The 20,190-nt window shown below is 39.7% G+C and overlaps 1 pseudogene; it reads left to right on the forward strand.

Moving 5' to 3' along the window:
* The first annotated feature begins 13,661 nt into the window (after window positions 1-13,661).
* Window positions 13,662-15,600, forward strand: LOC149402251 (coniferyl alcohol acyltransferase pseudogene; annotated as a pseudogene).
* The last annotated feature ends 4,590 nt before the right edge of the window (window positions 15,601-20,190 follow it).

A 20,190-nucleotide genomic window follows, 5' to 3' on the forward strand; every position in this document is an offset into this window, starting at 1 on the left:
AGGAAGATGAACCGAGTTCATCAAATCAAAATTTTGAGAATATTGAAGAAATATCCCAAGAGCTTGATGAGGAATCCGAGCATGAGATAGAATTTGAACAACCTCGAAGAAGTAAACGAACTAGGGTGGAGAAGTCATTTGGCTCTGACTTTCAAACGGTTTAGCTTTAACCCTGTTAATGGTCGCACATTATTGGTTAATAGAGAATCAAAGTATATTTACCAATGACTCACGAAATGTTATGGTTCTAAAATATGATTTCTTAATTTATTCAGAAGTAATTCGCGAAATCATGCACCTTTTCTTTCCTAGTTATACCAAAAAATAAAGTGCAGTTAGTTGGATCTAGCCTATTCTTGAAATAAACAACTCACACACACTCTCTTTCCAATACAAATTAATACACCTAGTACTACACTAGGATGCATAAGAAGTGAAATTGACTCGATCATGCATAACCACACGTGGGAACTAGTTAACCTTCCTCCTGAAAGTAAAACTCTTGGTTCTAAGCGGATCTTCACTAGGAAGATGAAAGTGGATGTCTCAATCGATAAATACAAGGCGAGACTTGTAATTAAGGGCTATAGACAAAAGGATGGTCTTGACTATTTTGATACTTATTCTCCCGTGACGAGAATAACATCTATAAGATTGATCATAGCCATTGCCACTTTGCGCAATCTTGAAATCCATCGAATGAATGTGAAAACTGCTTTCCTAAATGGTGATCTCGAGGAAGAGATCTACATGGACCAACCCAAGGGTTGTGTTCCACATGGACAAGAGAGGAAAGTATGTAAACTGATTAACTCATATTGTATGGACTCAAACAAGCCCCAAAACAATGGCATGAAGAATTTGACAATGTCTTGATGTCAAATGGCTTCAATATCAACGAGTGTGACCAGTGTGTCTATATTAAAACGATCGAATGCGGTTATGTGATTTTGTGTTTATATGTAGATGATATGCCTATAAGTCCACAAAAGATATATTGAAGTCGTGGTTTGATATGTTATCTTGGGGATCAAGTTTAAATGAAAATCAAATGGACTTGTTTTGAGTCAATCACACTATGTTGATAAAATTCTAGACAAATTTGCAAAGAATGATAGTGGAGTCTCTAGAACTCCAATCGACGCAAGTTACCATTTGTTTAAGAATAAAGGAGAAAGCGAGTCTCAAAACGAGTATGCTCGAACAATAGGAAGTCTAATGTACTTGATGAATTTTACTAGACTTGACTTAGCTTACTTTGTAAGTAGACTTCCGAGATACACGAGTAATCCAAGTTCTGAACACTGGAAAGCAATCGTGAAAGTATCGAGGTATTTACGATTTACTCGTGATTCTTGTCTACATTATACTAGACATCCTGAAGTCATTGAAGGTTTCACTGACGCGAGTTGGATATATGATATACAAGACTCTAAAGCCACAAGTGGATATGTATTCACTTTAGGTAGTGCGGATGTGTCTTGGAAATCCCCAAAACAAACTGTGATAACGAGATCCACGATGGAATCTGAGTTTGTTTCTTTGGATAAGTGTGGCGAAAAGGCTGAATGGCTAAGGAACTTCGTAGAGGATATTCCAGGTTGGACAACACCTGTGCTTACAATATGTATATATTGCGATAACCAATCTGCAATTGGTAGAGCACAAAGTGTTATGTACAATGGTAAGTCTAGACATATTCGTGGACGACATAATACCATTAGACAACTTCTCTCTTCTCCAGTCATAAGAGTTGACTATGTAAGGTCCAAAGACAATATTGCAGATCTGCTAACCAAGGGGTTAAAGAAGGATCAAGTAGAGAAGACGTCAATAGGAATGAGACTAAAGCCCATGATATAAAAGTTTTAGCAAAGAAAACCCAATCATGATGACTGGAGATCCCAAGAACTTGGTTCAAAGGGACAACCTAACTGCTAGGATGAAGTGAGGTCACTGTGGGGGAAAACCCTCGGTCCTATTCCTATGATAAAATGGTGACACCCGTACGAGGCTAAGCATTGTGCTTTTAATGATTCTTTAAAATTGGATCTCGGACATTCCGAACAAATAATGCGGGATTACTCTTTGGTGCAAAAATACCTATGTGAGAGAGAAGCGGGGCCACTTCGAAAGAGAATTGATGGGGCTTAATTCTTTAGAAACTCTTACAGAACCAAGCGCATGTTAAGGGCCGATATGAACAAAACCATGAGAACTAAAACCTGTGGAAGGAAGATATCAGCGGGATATATGTTTATCGCTTATATTCAAACAACTAACAGGTCAAGGACATCGTGTCTACTGAGTAGTCCGTAAACATGACATATTTCAACGAGGAAAGGCTCAAGGACTTTGTCTACCTATCCTATACTGGTATTGACCATAGAACCGATCACCATATTGAATCATGTCGAGTCTTTTTGTTGTCGTCATACAATTTCATTCATGTGGGGAATTGTTGGAATATTAGAGAGGATTTGGATAATAAAGAGTATTTATTATCAAATGGGCTGGTGATTTTAGGCAAAGATTTAAGTGAGGTCCACTCAAAGGAATTTGATAGTTCCTTCGTATTATTATTCCTTGCGGAAAGGGGTGTAATATCGATTATAAGTTTGCCAATATCGGAGCTATAATGAATGAGAAATTGAAGCTCAAAATATGCATTAAAAATCACATTTATTGTGTATAAATGAAGTGAAAATCTAGAGTCCCACATTGCTTGGGAATGACCATATTGGTATGGTTTATATAACATTAGAGTGGAAAAATGGTTGGGTTTCGAAGAGTGACCTAGTTTTGTAGATGGTCTGGGGCGCAGGTAATCTCAAGACCACAACACACGCGCGCCGCCGCCGTCGTCCGTCCGGTTGGTCGGTCGTGTCGTGCCGGACTGGGCTTGGGCTTGTTTATGGTGATCTTCATCTTTTTATTGCAAATTTCATCTGTTGTCGGTCATTTTCGAAAAACCCGGAGCGTCGAGAAGACGCGCCGCTCAAAGGGCGATGGTCAGGCCGGAGGTCCTGAAGTGTGGCAAGCCTTCCGTCACAAGTCACTAGCAAGCCCTCGTGCCGAAACTTTCAGCTCTTCGAGTCGAGCTTCGCTCCTCGAGTCGAGTCATTCTCCTTGAGTCGAGCCTCACTCTTTGAGTCGAGTCGTTCTCCTCGAGTCGAGCTTCGCTCTTCGATTCGATTCGTTCTCCTCGAGTCGAGTCATTTTCCTCGAGTCGGGCCTCGCTCCTAGAGTCGAGTCATTCTCCTCGAGTCGAGCCTCGCTCCACGAGTTGAGTCGCCCTCCACGAGTGGAGACTTTCATATTTCACACGACAAGCATGATATCCGAAGCTCAGATGACCCAACAGGCTGAATAAAACAAAGGCTGCGAAGGCCCACGAAAAGTCCGCCAGGCGCGCGCCGCTCTTAGCACGCCGCGCCTGGCTGGACTCGCGCCGCGCGGGGTAGGCTGCACGCCGCGGGTTGCGCGCCGCACGCACGCCACACACCTCCTCTTGGCGGGGCGCGCGCCCCCAGTCCCCCATGGATGGGAAATGAGCCTCCTAAGGCCCTCCAACTACTATAAATACCCACTCTCATTGAGGGGGAAGCAATCATATTCATTCCTATCGATACGCTCGAATTCTCGCTCCCCTTTGCTTCTCTTGATGCCATCTCTGGCCTGAAGCGCTTTCTACGAGTTTCTCTTGTTCTCAGAGGTTCCGAAGCACTCTCGGGGACTCTCAGACGTCGCTCCCTCTGATCGAACGCCGAAACTAGTGCCCAGACACGCTCCTAGGGTTTCCCATTGAAAATCCCCTACGCGTCTAGCTCACCAGACGCGTCCGCGATTTCCGAAGTTCTGAGACACCACCGAGAAATCCTCCGCGCTCCGTCTCCTTCGTCGAGAATGCCCTCCCCCCAGGCTCCACGCCTCACTCTGCGTTACATACGCCCTGAACTACGTTCTGACCTGATCCCACACACAGGTACGTAGGCAGCCTACACCAAAAAGGCACAGTCAGCCCTCCTCATCACCTCTTCTCTCCTCTGAGAAGTGCGTCGGTTGGAGAAAACCTAGCTCGAGACTTTCGAGTTCACACCTTTGGCTCGGGTGCGGCCACTTGGTCCGGCCTTGGGTCGAACCGCCCGACGCTTTTAATAGTTGTTCATTTTCGTGCGACAACATCATCAGACCTTAAATGGTTTACGTTTTGATTTGCTGAACGGTTTGTAACAGCTGCATTAGTGTGTGTTAATGCATTCAAAGCCCATAATATCCAGTCGGTTTTGAATGGTTCTTATGTGTAACCGCTCAGACCCTAAAGCTATAAAAGGAGGCCTTTGCTCTCATTCGAAACACAACTGAGAAACACATATTCTGTCTTCTTCTTTATTTCTCTCCGAAATTGTTTGTTTTCTCTTGTAGTATGATGTTCGGTTCTTTTGCAGCTTTAGTCGCCAGAGAAGTTCTGTTGGTGCAAAGTTCTTCTCATTCCGCCGTTGTATCTTGGGAGTTTGTTTTTTAATTCCCAAAAATAAATATTATTTACTTAATACTTCTAACAGATATTAGATCGAGTTCACCACCAACCAGAAGATATTCTCTATGCACAACGTGACATTTACTTTTTACTGTGTGCTACTTTCGCAAGATGGCACACCAATAAGTCCTCTCAAGTCTTACCAACAATGTCTCCAATCCAAACTGAGTAGAGTCGTATTGTTTCATGTTCCACATGGTTACATACTAAATTAATAGCTGTATTTAAATACTTCACATAGAAACGTTAAGTTCTGTTATTTTTAAACAAAATTGATAATTCATTTTTCAGTGAAAATATAACTCTCTTTGAACTGCCTAGCCAAATGGAGCTGTAATTGTTGGCAGGCGATGCTTTGTTTCTTGAAATAGTAAACCTTATGTCTGCCTAATTCGCCCAATCTGTATCAAAATTATCCTTACATTTGAATTTTATAAACAAGGTATTCCTACTTCGTAGTTAATTTGTTTAATCCATTTAATCAAACTAAATAAGTATTCCGGTTGTTGTACATCCTTTTCTTAGTCAATCCATGATATCCAACTATATAAATTTTTACAGACGTTGCTCGTTGCAGGAAATAAATAGAGTAGGAAAAACTGCAACGGAATTTTTTATTTTTATTTTTTATAATGAAATTGCATTATTTGACGGTTATGTTTATGTTTTCTTCATATACCGTAATTATTTCCTATTGTAATCACGCGGAACTGATTCTCTTATTATGATGTGTAAGCAAGCGACTCACATAATTTATAAGTGGCATAATTGGTCAAAATTATATGATGTATTATAACAGTACAAACACAAATGGTACTATTGGCTAAGATTACATAATTTAGTACATGACCATTAAGCTGAAAGATGATAAATTTTTCATCTGTAAAAGAGCATTTTTACAGCACAGGTGACTCGAACTCAAGACTTCTCAGTCAAAATATGTGTGAGATTATCACTAGATCAAACTAGCGACTCACATATATTTATGTACAGTACGTTTGAAATTAGAAAATTTGTAGATAGTCTGATTTTATTAAAAGATAAGTTGTTAACAATCTGATTAACAATAATTTATTACAAAATCATATATCAATTCAACATTTTGGACCGAGTTTCTTCTATATTAATATATATATATATATATATATATATATATATATATATATATATATATATATATATATATATTTTGAAGTAGACGGATAGACCCAAAAAGGGAGCGACTGCTGAAACTTTAGAGGTTAATTAGGGTTTTTTTTTTCCTAGAGAGAGTTTATGAGAGAGAAAATTGTTTTGAATTTTTTCTAGTTCTAGTTTCTTCTATATTATTAACCATGCCAAAAATTAAAGTTTTAAAAATATATTATTATATCACTGAATGTCATAATTAAAAAATTTACGAACCAGGTATCACATTTCATCTCCTAACAAATACTAGTTGTCGGCGGAAATAAAACAAGAAAAAAATATTTTTAACAAAAGAATATTTAAAATGTTACGTTTCAATTCTAAATATAAAATTGGAATAGATTTATGGAAGAAATTTTGTGAGATTGCGTCGACGCTTTAGGCCTTGCTTTATGGTAATTTGTTAATCAATTAAACAAGGGCCGGCTAGGTATCTAGCCCAAATTGACTACCACTTTTAAAATTCTAGCCTAACTATCACAAAATTTAAGTAACTAGCCCAATTCACAACCAAACATTATAATATTCCAATACTACCCTTCGTTGAAATATTCCATTACGACCACGACGACGGGGATCGGAGCCGAAGCCGTTCTCCCAGATCGGAAGAATCGTGACGCTGCGCTCGTTGGCGCATCGCCGGAGGCGAGCGTGCTTTCTGTACCACCGCGCCGCCCAAAACAGCAGAGCAGCGATCGGAATCCCCAGAGCCAACCCAACACACACTCCGATGATCACTATGTCCGCTTTATGAATCATTCTCCGCTCTCTCTGATGCTCCGCGCACCACCCTAAACATCTCGTGATTCCCTGCCATAATCAAACCATCCTCGATTAACATTCTCTCTTCTTTCACTGCCCCTATACAACTCTCACCTGTGAGATCATCGCTGCCATCAATTTTACTCCACTTCCGATTTATGAACTCCTAGACGTCATCTCCGAACGATTTTGGGTTAGATTATTCATAAAAATGATAAGTAAATATTATTTACAAATCGCCGTTCGATAGTAAATAATATTTACAAATCGCCGTTCGATAGTAAATAATATTTACAAATCGCCGTTCGATAGTAAATAATATTTACCATTTAAAAAACCAACATACATGTCTCAGATTTGGTCAATTCCATGATTCAAATATAGACACACATACTTAACTGAACCTAAGACGTCATCTCCGAACGATTTTGGGTTAGATTATTCATAAAAATGATAAGTAAATATTATTTACAAATCGCCGTTCGATAGTAAATAATATTTACAAATCAAAGAGAGAAGAGCTCGAGATCAGATTTCCAGAGAAGTAGAACCAGACATGTCGGAGATGGCGAACGTAAGGCCGGCGAGGGAAAGCGCGACGGCGGGGGGCGGCGGCGAGGGAATACCTCCGAACGAAGCCACTTTCGTCGCGATTCTCTGTGCTTGTCGTTACGCGGGTCTGACCAAAATAGGGCTTGGAATCTTCGGCTCGATGGAGAGGGATCACGGTGTGAAGCCAAGTTTGGGACACTACGCTTGTGTGGTGGATCTTCTCGGTCGGTCTGGGAAGCTACGGGAAGCGTTGGATCTGATCGAAGACATGCCTTTCGAAGCCGACGGGGTTGTTTTGGGAGCGTTGCTCAGCGCTTGCTGGTTCTGGACCGACTTGAAAGTCGGCGAAAAGGTCGCTGAGAAGATGTTGTAAAGGGTATTTTTGGTACTTTGTCTAATGTGGGGCTATTTGCCTAATAAACTGATAGTTGGGCTAATATTTTAGAACACCTCTCCTCAAGTGGCTATTTCTTTACAAATAGACCACATGTGTTGTGAAAGAGGAAAGATCATAACGTACTATGGCGGTAGTTTACGACCAGTCACCTAAATATTGTAACCATATATGATATGAGACTTTGTAGTCATATGTAATGATCTATATAGTAAATATAACAGATCAGATAAACTTACATTGACAAACTTATGATTTTCCCAACTTAGATAGACCAGTGATACCAAACACAATGTCCTCGTACATCATTTTGGGGAAAATGACATGCAATCATCCAAACCAATCCTTTTGAACTTGGATACTACATTCTATTAGCATTACATTGTGCTAAACAATGGTAGTAGAAAAGAGAGGAACTACATATATTTAATGAAACGCTATTTTTCTCGTTTTTTATCATGTACTTTTACGCACTAATTCGAATATTAGCAAAGCGGCGGTGCTTACCAAAAGAAATCAATGGCTCATTTTTTTTCAACTGGTTAGTGTAATTGAAATATATAATACCGTTCGTTTCGTGATATTACTTGTTGTTGACAAATTAAATAACACAAATAGATTACATACTATTTGGTCGTGGCTTGGCCTCGCTGGATGCTGGCGAAGGCCTGCATAGGCATTGGCTGTAGCCTGGTTCGTCGAGGCTACATAGGTGTCATCGGGGCATTAATCCACTTTGGATTCGTGGATTTTTTCCTAGACCGTGTTAGGTCACGGCTTGGGTTTAAGTTGGCCTCCGTGATCGGCCTTTCACTATAAGAACTTAAATTAAGCGGTTTGAGATCTAACGAATCTAATAAATATGGAATTTATGAACAAGATTCTTGAAATGCAATATATATCACATTATACTTTTGTGTTCTTTGTAGTGTGTATAAAAAACTAAACTTGGTATCCAATTGAGAGTACTCATTGAATGAAGCATTGTGAAATGGTAGTTCCATTCACAAACAACAAAAGAGTTGAAGAAAATAAAACTAAATGGTAAAATGATTTTGTAATTCACATGTATAATAATAATAATAATAATAATAATAATAATAATAATAATAATAATAATAATAATAATAATAAGATTTATAAACAACTAGCCTACTTATAGAGGAAACTTTTAAATTATAGCTCAACTATCTATTTATTTAGGGAAATAACTCATATTTCTCATACTTCCAAAATTGCTCTTGGTTTCATAAAACTTCGTTCTTATTTGTTTGTTAATTCTAGATTTTTTCCAGTTATTCATCATCGGATTTGAATCATGGAATCGTTCGCCAAATCGGAGACATGTATTTTGTTTTTTCGAATGGTAAATAATATTTACTATTGGATGGCCCGACTGTAAATATTATTTACTATTAAAATTATCCTGCGATTTGCAATCTGGATATTCGACATCATTTGGAATAGTAGGATCATCGTTTTCGTAGATGTTCTTCTATTGTTCTTATATTATCTGTTCGTTTAGGTTAGTCATTTAATCATTCTTAGTTTATGTTTGTCTAGTGTAGGTGTTTAGGTTCTTTAGTTTCTTACAACTTCGTTTTTATTTGGTTGTTAATTCCAAATTTTTTCCAGTTATTCATCATCAGATTTGAACCATGGAATCATTCGTCAAATCGGAGACAAGTATTTTTTTTCGAATGGTAAATAATATTTACTATCGGATGGTCAGATAGTAAATATTATTTACTATCGGATGGTCCGATAGTAAATATTATTTACCATTCGAAAAAGCATATTTTATAGTTAATCTAATAGAGAATTGATCGGAGATGCGGGGGAGGGTTTCGATTATGGTGTTCTATGGGTTAATCGAATTGGAAATAATATATACTTACCATTTTTTCCAAGTTTGAGAACGGAGACGGTTCGTCGGCTTCGGAAGTGGCAAAATCAAAAAATTGGTGGCGGAAAAGGAGGTCGGATGCAATATCGGAGGATTGAGGGATTCGAAATCGACGGAGAGTTCGGAGGCAATATCGGAGGATTGAAGGATTTGGAGTCGGATCCGAAAATTTTGGTGTGTATTTGATGAGGGGTAAGATAGGAATATAATATTGTTTGGTAGTGGATTGAGCTAATTACCTAATTTAAGTAATAGTTGGGCTAGATTTAAAAGAGGTGTTCAATTTGAGCTAGATACCTAACCGGCCCTAATAATAATAATAATAAGAATAAAAGACATATTTTCCCCCTGAATTATGGTGTCTACGAAAATACACCCCTCATATTTTAAAAACTCTATATTTTCCCCTTAATCTTTGTTTTGATTTCAGTGTTGTCCTTCCGTCAAAGTTTTTGAACATCCGTCAGTTAAGTAAGCACATGGGTCTCACGTGATAAACATGATAAGGGTACTTCGGGTAAAATACAATAAGACTATTATTTATGATATTAGGAATATAATATTTGTTTAAAAAAAGAAAATTAAATTAGAAAAGAAAATTAAATTAAACATCTCTTTTTCTTTTTTTTCAACCTCGTCCTCTTCTTTTTCTTCTATTATTCAGTATACATCAATTCGTCTAAGTCATCCTTTTAATTGAAATCGTCCTCGCAATCGAAACCCTCTTCGTCGGAATCGCTCTCACCGATTTTCTTGTTTCCAAGCATCTGGATTTTGAAGGAATCGGATTTGAGTTCCCATATAGGGCTGGCTAACCTTCGGAGGAAGTGGCCCTATGAAGATTTGGCGGTGTTAAGGGGACGGGTTTAGGGTTTAGCCAATGGTGGTTTGCTCAAGTTTTGTTCCATATACTTTGAGTGACCAAATCGATTTCATGGTCGTAGATATCAAATTCACAGATTGGAAAAAAGATACTAAAATATAAATTGAGTTCTTAAACTGTCGATTTAATTCGGCTCTGGCTCAAAACATTCCAGACCGCCGTTGAAGCCACCATGGCCTAAGAAAGAGCCGCAATGGAGCTCCGGGTATAACTCGCATGACCTAGCTTCTCTAAACTTCTAATTACAACGCCACCGACTCGATTCACCGATCCTTTGTCGACGGAAAACTCTGCTCTCATTATTTATCGCAGCGGTGGCGTTGGGTTATTGTGCCGCGGTGAGGTCGACCACTCTCAGGGCAAAGGGGCTTTGAGCAGAGAGGTCGACAATGGGTCTTGCGATGGGCAATTGGATAAAGCTTTGTATTTGAGCATGCCGATTTTTTCTTTTCATCAGGGATTAGGGATTAGGTAGATCTTCGAGGAGGAAGATGACTATTTTCCTTTTCTTTTCTTTTTTTAAAATTTTATTTATGAAATCATAGCAACAAATAAAAGAATGGTGTAAGACAAGGGTATTTTGATAATTTCTTGTATTTAAGCTATCACGTGAGAAAATAGTGCTAAGATAACTAACGTTTGGGTTCAAAATACACGGAAGGTTCAAAATCATTACAAAATTAAGCTTATATTGGAGGGTAAATCGATCGATTTTATAGTATGAGGGGTGTATTTTCATAGGCGCCACATTTCAGGGGGCAAATATGTCTTTCATTCTAATAATAACCTTGAAAGATTACCTTCTTCATCACTTTTAAGTAATATATATGCACAACACAAGTCATTTTTCCTACAATTAGGGTTATAATAAAGGGTAATTTAGTAAAATAGCCAAATCAAACCTTTAACATTGCTAAATAGCCAAGGTTTTGTAAATACTAAGTAAATAGCCAGATATCATTTAAGACACTTCTACATTTACTAAAAAGCCCAGGTATTTCCCGTCCATAAGCTCACGGTTTACTTAAAAAAAAAGGAATTAACGTGTAAACGAGAATGGAGGAAGTAATAACTGCAATTAATTACCGATTATTTCTCCACCAATATTCAATCTGCCATTAAGAAAAAATCTCTCCCAAATATATTTTCAAAATATCCCCTCTCTCCGATGAACAGGAACTCCATTGGCGACAACCGACAAACTGGAACGATTTTTCAGACAACCGACGAACCATTTACTGGAACGACGAACAGTAAATGTGTGTAAATATTAAGTACTATTATATTTGGATATCTGGTAGAGTTTATTTACGCATATTTATTGCAGAATTTTTCGTAGCCTTAACTTATTTACATATATAAAATGTAAGTATGTATTAACAAATATGCACTAATTTCAGGGTATAACCACTTAACTCACCATGGCAAGAACAAAAACTCCAGCTATCAAAAGTAACGTACCATGTGATTTCCCTTTCAAAAATGTGTCATCCACCGAAATAACAGGCCTACAATACTGGAATCCATGGACCGAAGCCCCAAGAGCCAAGAAAAAATATTTGAATCACTTATCAGGATTAACTCTATAACACAGTATGAACCTGTGTAAATATAGAAACAGTAAATCAGTTATGATATATTAACTGCCAAAGATGTAAATCAATGTAAATACAAATACAATGCTACATACATTTCAAGAAAATATCAAAGCCAGAGAGTGATACTTAAAAATCGAAAATACCTGGATTCTATATTTCTGGCCGAAAATAACAGATATAATATATAAAAAGAAACAAATAAATTACAACTTCCAGGTCCATTTAGTTCCTAAAATAAAGGGAATCATAAATTGACTAAATCATGTTCATACCTGTATCAGGAAAACAATTCAAAAAATTTCAGGAAAAAATTTAATCCGAAAATTCAAATATATAATTCAAAATTCAAATGCACATGGGCAATTTTCGGAAATAAAAAAACCTATTATTGGGCCACATCATCAGCATGGCTATTTACTCTCAACACTCTTCCATGCTTTGCCTTTGCCACCGTGTCCTCATCGATCGACCAAATCGCTACAGACAAAATAAACCAAATCAATAGAGAGCGTTTCGCCGAAGAAAGAGCGGAGGAGTCGGAAGAGCAACGAGAAATCCCCTCTTTTGCCACACAGGCAAGGCGAGGAAGGGTTCGGCGAGTTCAACAGAGCTTCCTGACGGGGTTTTCAGAGCACTATCAACAACAACGAACCTCCATTGTTGCTCTCTTTCGGGAATTCTAAGCATCTCTCCCAATTCCAGCAATCTTCTTTCCAAGCGCCGTTGATGACCTCTTCCTCTCTTCCGCTCTCTTTTCGATGCCTCTTCTTTGCGTAAGTTCACCGAATCGACTCTTTGTTTTTGGTACTTGATTCATACAAACGCTGATTGCAAAGATAAAACCATCTCAAAGTCGGAGCTATAACCACGGCCAAAATCGACGGCTTGTCGAAACTCCCTCAACAAATCGTCGAGATGTTTCAGAAATTCACTATCGCTTTCAGAACCAAGACCGTTGAGTTCTTCGCCGAGGAGGACGAGGATTAGCCGAAAGAGTTCGACGGCCTCTCCCTCCTCGACTCGGCGGAGCAGATACTCGTCGTCATCAAGCTCAACAATTTCCCCGTCTCTCCGGCGACTCCGATTCCGCCAGCGGCGAAGAAGACGATGAAGAAAGCTGTAGACTTTCGGCTCTTGAACGCTGAATTGGTACAAACCTAGCTTCGTCGATTTCGGACCGGAACTCGAAGCCTCTAGCCATGACAGCGGCGAAACAGATCTTGAACGAGCTCAAAAATCTCCAGAAAAATCCTGATATTTAGGTTCTTAGTAATTTTCTCTATGTCTTCTCTCTATATCCATGTCTGATATCTCCGATTCTGTCGATTCTCATCACTGATAATTGATTATCATTCTTTCACATATGAGCGCAATTTGGTTCTCCCTTTTTATTTTCTCTTTCTTTCTTTCTTTTCTTTTTTACCTATATGTTTTGTTTTGTTCTGGTGATTTTTTTTTTTTTTTGGTTAATGAATAACATGTGAATTTTACTAAACAACCTTTCATTTAAGTAGCCACGTGACAAAAGCGAGCATAGTTAACTGACGGATTGCTCTTAAAATAGACGGAAGGGGTGTAATGATACATAACATAAGATTAAGGGGCAAAGAACGAGTTTTTATATTACAAGGGGTACGCTGTTACAAGTGTTGTAATTCAAGGGGAATTCATGTCATTTATTCTTAATAAAAATATGTACGTTCAGCAGACTATATGTCATTCTCCCATGCGTAAATCACATCCACACCCCTATAAATACATCTACTTGCTCTCCCTCTCCCCCACAATCATAAACCTCCACTCCCTTCCAATATAAAAAAATAAAGAAAAATAAAAAAATGTTAGTTCCCACCGGAGAGCATAATAATAAGAAATTCAAAGTGAGTGTAGAGAAGAGCGAGGTTGTGGCCCCAGCCCTCCCACTCCAAGACCATTGGCTTCCCCTCTCCAACCTCGACCTCCTCCTCCCTCCCCTCGACGTCAGCGTCTTCTTCTGCTACTCTGCCGGGCCTGGGCCCGGGTCCGGGCCCGCCCTCAAGGCCTCGCTGGCCAAAGCCCTCGTGTCCTTCTACGCCTTCGCCGGCGAGCTCGTCCCCAATTCTGATGGTGAGCCCGAGCTTCACTGCAATAACCGCGGAGTCGAGTTCATCAAGGCCTCCGCCGATATCGCCTTAGCCGACCTGGATCTGTATAACCCGGACGAGTCCGTCGAGGGTAAGCTCGTGCCTCCCAAGAAGCACGGCGTTCTCGCTGTTCAGGTACGTAATGTATGAATATATTCATTTTTATTATATATAAAGCTCGTGAGTTTAGAGAGTTAGCACGATAATATCTTTGATTTGCGTAGTGTTGGATTGATAAACAAGCTTTATTATGAAAATATGTATCAGAATGACCCATTGGGGCTCACGTAATTGATAATTCTGTCAGTAGGCAGGACGTACACGTGAGTAAGGTCGCTTTGTCATTTATTGTTTTCATTTAATATAGTGCGTGTGAATTATCATCATCATGTTTACAGTACTCAAACATTATATATATATATATATAATATTTTTTTTTAAGGAGATTCAATGTTCGAATGTCAAGCTTTTAAACCTTGTACAATGAATGCATTTTATTTTCCTCTCGCTATAATTTTATATATTTAGCCTTTCAACTCTAAAGGACGCAACCGTGATAATTAATTTTGTACAACATCAGGTAACGGAACTGAAATGCGGCGGCTTAGTGGTGTCATGCACGTTCGACCACCGGGTGGCCGACGCCTACTCGGCCAACATGTTCTTAGTTTCATGGGCCGCCACGGCCAACCCGAACCACCCTAATCACGAAATTCACACCAAACCCTCGTTCCGGCGCTCTCTTCTCAACCCCCGCAGGCCCGGGACAGTCCCCTCTTCCATTGACGCCACCTACGTCCCGGTCTCCTCCCTGCCTCCACCCCGTCACTGCGAAGACGACGAAAACCGCCGCCTCGTGAGCCGCATATACCACGTCAAGGCCGAGGAGCTGGAGCGGCTCAAAACCCTCGCGGACCGCACCAAGCTCGAGTCCTTCTGCGCCTTCCTGTGGAAGCTCGTGGCCGCAGCGGAGGATTGCGCCGAAAAGGTCTGTCGAATGGGGATCGTGGTGGACGGACGGTCTCGGCTCGGCCCGATGAAGTCATATTTTGGGAACGTGTTATCGATTCCGTTTGGTGGGATGACGGCCGGAGAGCTGGCGGGGAGTCCGCTCGGGTCGGTGGTCGAGGAGGTGCGGGGCTTTTTGGGCCCGGCAGCCACCGAGGATCACTTCCTCGGGCTTGTGGACTGGGTCGAGGCCCACCGGCCCGTCCCGGGCCTGGCCAGGATTTACTGCCAGGGGGGCCAGGACGAGGCCGTAGCGTTCGTGGTTTCGTCGGGGCAGCGGTTCCCGGTTTCCGAGATGGATTTCGGGTGGGGGAGCCCGGTTTTCGGGTCCTACCATTTCCCTTGGGGAGGGGACGCCGGCTACGTTATGCCGATGCCGAGCCCCGCCGGGAACGGAGACTGGCTTGTGTACATGCACTTGTTGAAGAGGCAGATTGAGGTTGTTGAGCGCGTCGCCAGTCACGTCTTCACGCCCTTCTCTTTCCATTGTCTTGATAGTAACCTCTACCACAACAAGTAGCAAAAAAATATAACCGCGTTTTTCATAGTATGCTATGTGTGGAATGAAAGTCCTTCTGATCTGAACTAGTTGGTGTGACTTTTTGTTTTCCTTTTATATAATACTATGTATCTTGTTTTACAAGTTCGTTCCTGATTCGTGTGTGGCACTGTCATCTTTTGGAGTGCTTGCATGGTGATTTACCGGTAGTCGAGAAATTAAAAAGAAAACAAAATTATGATTGTAGAAACAGGTATTAGATGAAAAAGACGTTCGAAATTCTGTATAGAATTATAATTATATATTAGTTGACCTAACCCGTACGATACCTTAGATTTGACCAATATAATAGCTAAAATTTATTAAGTCATCAAATTTTCTTACCATAAAGATTAAGTCATACTTAGATTTAGTTAGTGGTAATTTCACACCACTTCTAAATTGAATAATGGGTTGAATCTCAATTAAATTGGAGATTATGGGCTCAATTATCTCAATCTTAACAATTAAAAAAAAAAAAAAAAATTACTCATCCAACAAAAAGTTTATAAATCTATGCTACTTGACATTTGTAAATCCTAACAAAGTCTAAATGAATACTCGATCTAACCTTGGCGATTAGACCTGAGATAATACAGCATTGATTTTTGTCACGAGTGAACGAGTGACGACTCCCCCACCAAAAAGTGATAAACACCAAAAAGTGTTTAAGATTCTTCCACTTGTTACACATTCAATGGATCGTCAAAAGTCGGACCCGTGACAAATAGCATTACTCGAGATATTAAGTTATTCGTGAAAAATAGTCATTTTAAGAGGACACTCTTATGCAAAGAACCTCGAGAGAACAAACGTTTTTTAAATATGAAATTAGCTATTAAATTAAAAAGAAAACAAAATTATGATTGTAGAAACAGGTATTAGATGAAAAAGACGTTCGAAATTCTGTATAGAATTCTAATTATCTTAGTTGACCTAACCCGTACGATACCTTAGATTTGACCAATATAATAGCTAAAATTTATAAAGTCATCAAATTTTCTTACCATAATGATTAAGTCATACTTAGATTTAGTCATACCACTTCCAAATTGAATTATGGGTTCAATCTCATTTAAATTGGAGATTATGGGCTCAATTATCTCAGTCTCAACAATTAAAAAAAAAAAAACAAAAAAAAAAAACAAAAAACTATTTACTCATCCAACAAAAAGTTATAAATCTATGCTACTTGACATTTGTAAGTCCTAACAAAGTCTAAATGAATACTCGATCTAACCTTTGCGATTAGACCTGAGATAATAAGTTATTCGTGAAAAATAGTCATTTTAAGAGGACACTCTTATGCAGAAAACCTCGACAGAACAAACGTTTTCAAATATGAAATTAACTATTAAATTGAAGGAGCATATTTTGTTGATATTCTCAGCATAATATTTTCGCTATTTTCAAATCTGATTGAATTTTGATGAATCCCTTTTCTATTGAATTTTGGATTTATATTACACAAGCTATTTGAATATGTGCCCAACTATATACATCCCCATTAAAGTGGCAAAACTTTAGTACTATTTGGTAAAAGATAACTCTCCTAGCTAGAAAATTGTAAGGTATAAAACAGAAAAAATGTTGCATTATATAATTATAACGTGAGATGGTTCTCGACTACTACAAATATGGGCATCAGGTGCGACAAAAGTCGCACCTGATGCCCACAAAGTCGCACCTAAAAGGCCGCAGCTAATACTATTGGGTGCGACATGTCGCACCCAATAGTATATACTATTAGGTGCGACACTATCAGGTGCGACTTATCGCACCTGAAGTCGCACTTATTTTTTCGTGGGAACTTAAGAATAAGGCGGGAATTTAACTTTTGGGTGCGACATGTCGCACCCAATGCTCTTCCCGCCATCTTATTGGGTGCGACTAGTCGCACCCAATACTCTTCCCGCCATCTTATTGGGTGCGACTAGTCGCACCCAATACCCTTCCCGCCATAGTATTGGGTGCGACGTGTCGCACCCGATTCCCAATTTATTTAAATTTTTTTTTTACAAATATTAGAATTATAATTAGAATTAGAATATAATATTATTAGAATTATAAATTAATATTATTAGAATTATAATTAGAATTAGAAATCAATATTTCATATTAAAATATTTTTAATATACAAACAACTAATACGAGTTTGTTTGCTAATATAAAAATATACAAGTGCAACTATTTTCGTTGTTGCCTATAATACTTATCTATAGAGGAATTTCCTCTTCCAAATAAGTTGCCTCCGCGGCCACTGCTGCTTCCTCCTCGGCCACTGCCGCTACCGCTAGGACGATCACGCTGAAACTCCGCAGAACCTGGCGTTTCATTATCAGCCATTGCCGCTGATGTCGGCGTAGGGGAAGCCTGAGTATGCATCTGTGTAAACGAGAGCAGCTGTCGCTGCATCTCTTCCATCTGCATTTGTTGTGCCGCCATTTGAGCTTGTTGTGCTGCCAACTGAGCTTGCAACTCGGTATGCAGTACTGGATCGGCACGTGACTGAGGTGGCGAACCAGACGAGCTTCCATCTTGAGCTCGAGCCACACTCAAAGCCCTAACTGGTGTCGTGGGTCCTATCCCGACATCCCAATCACGGCGTGGCCCGAGAACGTCATGCATCGCATACTCCTCTGCGGCTTCGAGGCTCACATCTTCGCCTCTCTCCTCCGCTTGTCGTAAAATATCTGCCACTTGGGCGTTGATTCGCGCCTTTACAAAAAAACCAAATAAAATTATTATATAATTATTATTAAGTAATTAAATAAAGTAACTTACAAATTGTTGACTCGCGAAGGGCGTTGTCCAGTTGCCGTTAATATCTTGATGTTTTTCCTCCCATGTCGCTAATGCGGAAGGCAATGTCCCATCCTCCTTCCTCTGCAAGTTTTAATCATCAAAATAAGACTAATGTGTCTAATGTTAATAAAAATTAAGCAACTTACGCTCTTCTGTCGATGAGAGAAAAAATGTATCGACCCTTGTCTGGCCTTTGTCTGCTTCTTCTTCGCATTTTGTCGGTTGCGGTCAGCCTTTGCCTGCGAGACATAAATTCATTTAATTCGATTCGATGAGAAAAAAAATCATGTTCAACTCATACCTTATGTTCCGGTGTGTTGAACACCTCTATTGCCTTCAACCAAGCCTCGTGCGTATAGCCCTTTGGTGTTTCTTCTCTGGCGAGCTCTATTTTCCCACAAAACTTGTTGAAGAATCTAGATGATAACTTTGACTTTTGGTTGCGTCGCAACCGCTTCATTTCGCGAATGATAGTAGACTCTATCTCGTTGCGAATGCAATCAGCTGGCACTCTCTCGCCATTTGCAGGATCCTCGTACACAAAACGGTACTCGTTATGGATTGCGGTCATAATGGCCGTCACATGCTGAGGCTCAACTTCATTCCACTCATTTGCGTGTGCTTGAAACGTCGCCTTGATCAAGTTTCCAAGACGGTTCGAGAAGGTGCCGATCAAGGGATTTTGCTCCCTGATGTCCTGGTAGAACATCATGTGTCGCCGATCGTAGCGAACTACATTCGCACCAGGAGTCCCTACCCCTGCTCTCGCTGACACGAGACCCTTCGTTGGTCCACGTGTGTTCTTTGATCCGGAGGATCCCGGCGTCTGTTGTGGATCGTCGCCTCCAACTGCTCCAGTCGACATCGTATAAGAAGAAAACAAAGAAACGTGGACGACACCACGAAATTTTATTAAAATGCCCTCACATATGGCGGAGGAAAACCGTGGTTACATATTAGATAAATATTACTCATTCATCATCATCACTGCCTATAATGTTAGTATCTTCTTCTATATCTACATCAACATCTTCTCCCTCAAAAACGATGTGTGCCTCATTATCCTCATCAAATTCTCTATCATCGTCAACGATACTGACTAGCTCAATTTCAGCGGTTTCGTGTCGATGATTCAGACCTTCGATGTTTGACAATTCTATTGTCAATGGGACCAAGGCTGATGTGGTAGGGTCAACTTCGGGAATGTCCCAAATCCCTCGATGATTGCATTCCTGAACAATTTCCCAATCGCCACCTTTAACAAGATCTTGGATGTAGAAGACTTGTTTCGCCTGAGTCGTGAGTACGAACGGCTCATCTGTAAACCACTCTTTAGCGGTATAAGAACTCGTCGCTCCAGTAATCTTATCAACATGCACTATTCGCCCTGTATTGTAATTGTCACCATACCAAATGGATTTGAATAGTACGACAGACAATGCATAGAGCTCTTCAGACACGGCAGAGCCACTAACTTTTATGTCATAAATCTGGTTCAAAACAAAGAAATTCTTACCTTTTTTGCAAACCAATCTTTGAATTCTTTTCTATGCGTTGCTTCGAGTTCAGCATCTTCAATGCCCACTTGAGAATTCCTTCGTATGAGTTCCAAATGCTCACTGTTGTTCGAAACTTTACTCAAATAACAGATTAACAATGGAATAACTTAGAGAAACACATGGATCGATAAACTTACAGCAAATATGGATCTACTTCAGGACAATTGGTATATATATACCACTCCGCCTTCTCTCTCTGCTCATCATCTAATATTATCGGCTTCATCATCCCATAAGGCACACACATCTCGGATCGAAAAACAGAAAGCTCTCGAACTGGAACTTCATTAACACTTTTCTTATCCTCCAGATATCTTCCAACGAACGTTAGAGC

This window comes from Urtica dioica, chromosome 3 (assembly GCF_054948205.1).
Source record: "Urtica dioica subsp. dioica isolate 48M chromosome 3, U.dioica_male_clone48M_v1_H2, whole genome shotgun sequence".
Classification (NCBI taxonomy): domain Eukaryota; kingdom Viridiplantae; phylum Streptophyta; class Magnoliopsida; order Rosales; family Urticaceae; genus Urtica; species Urtica dioica.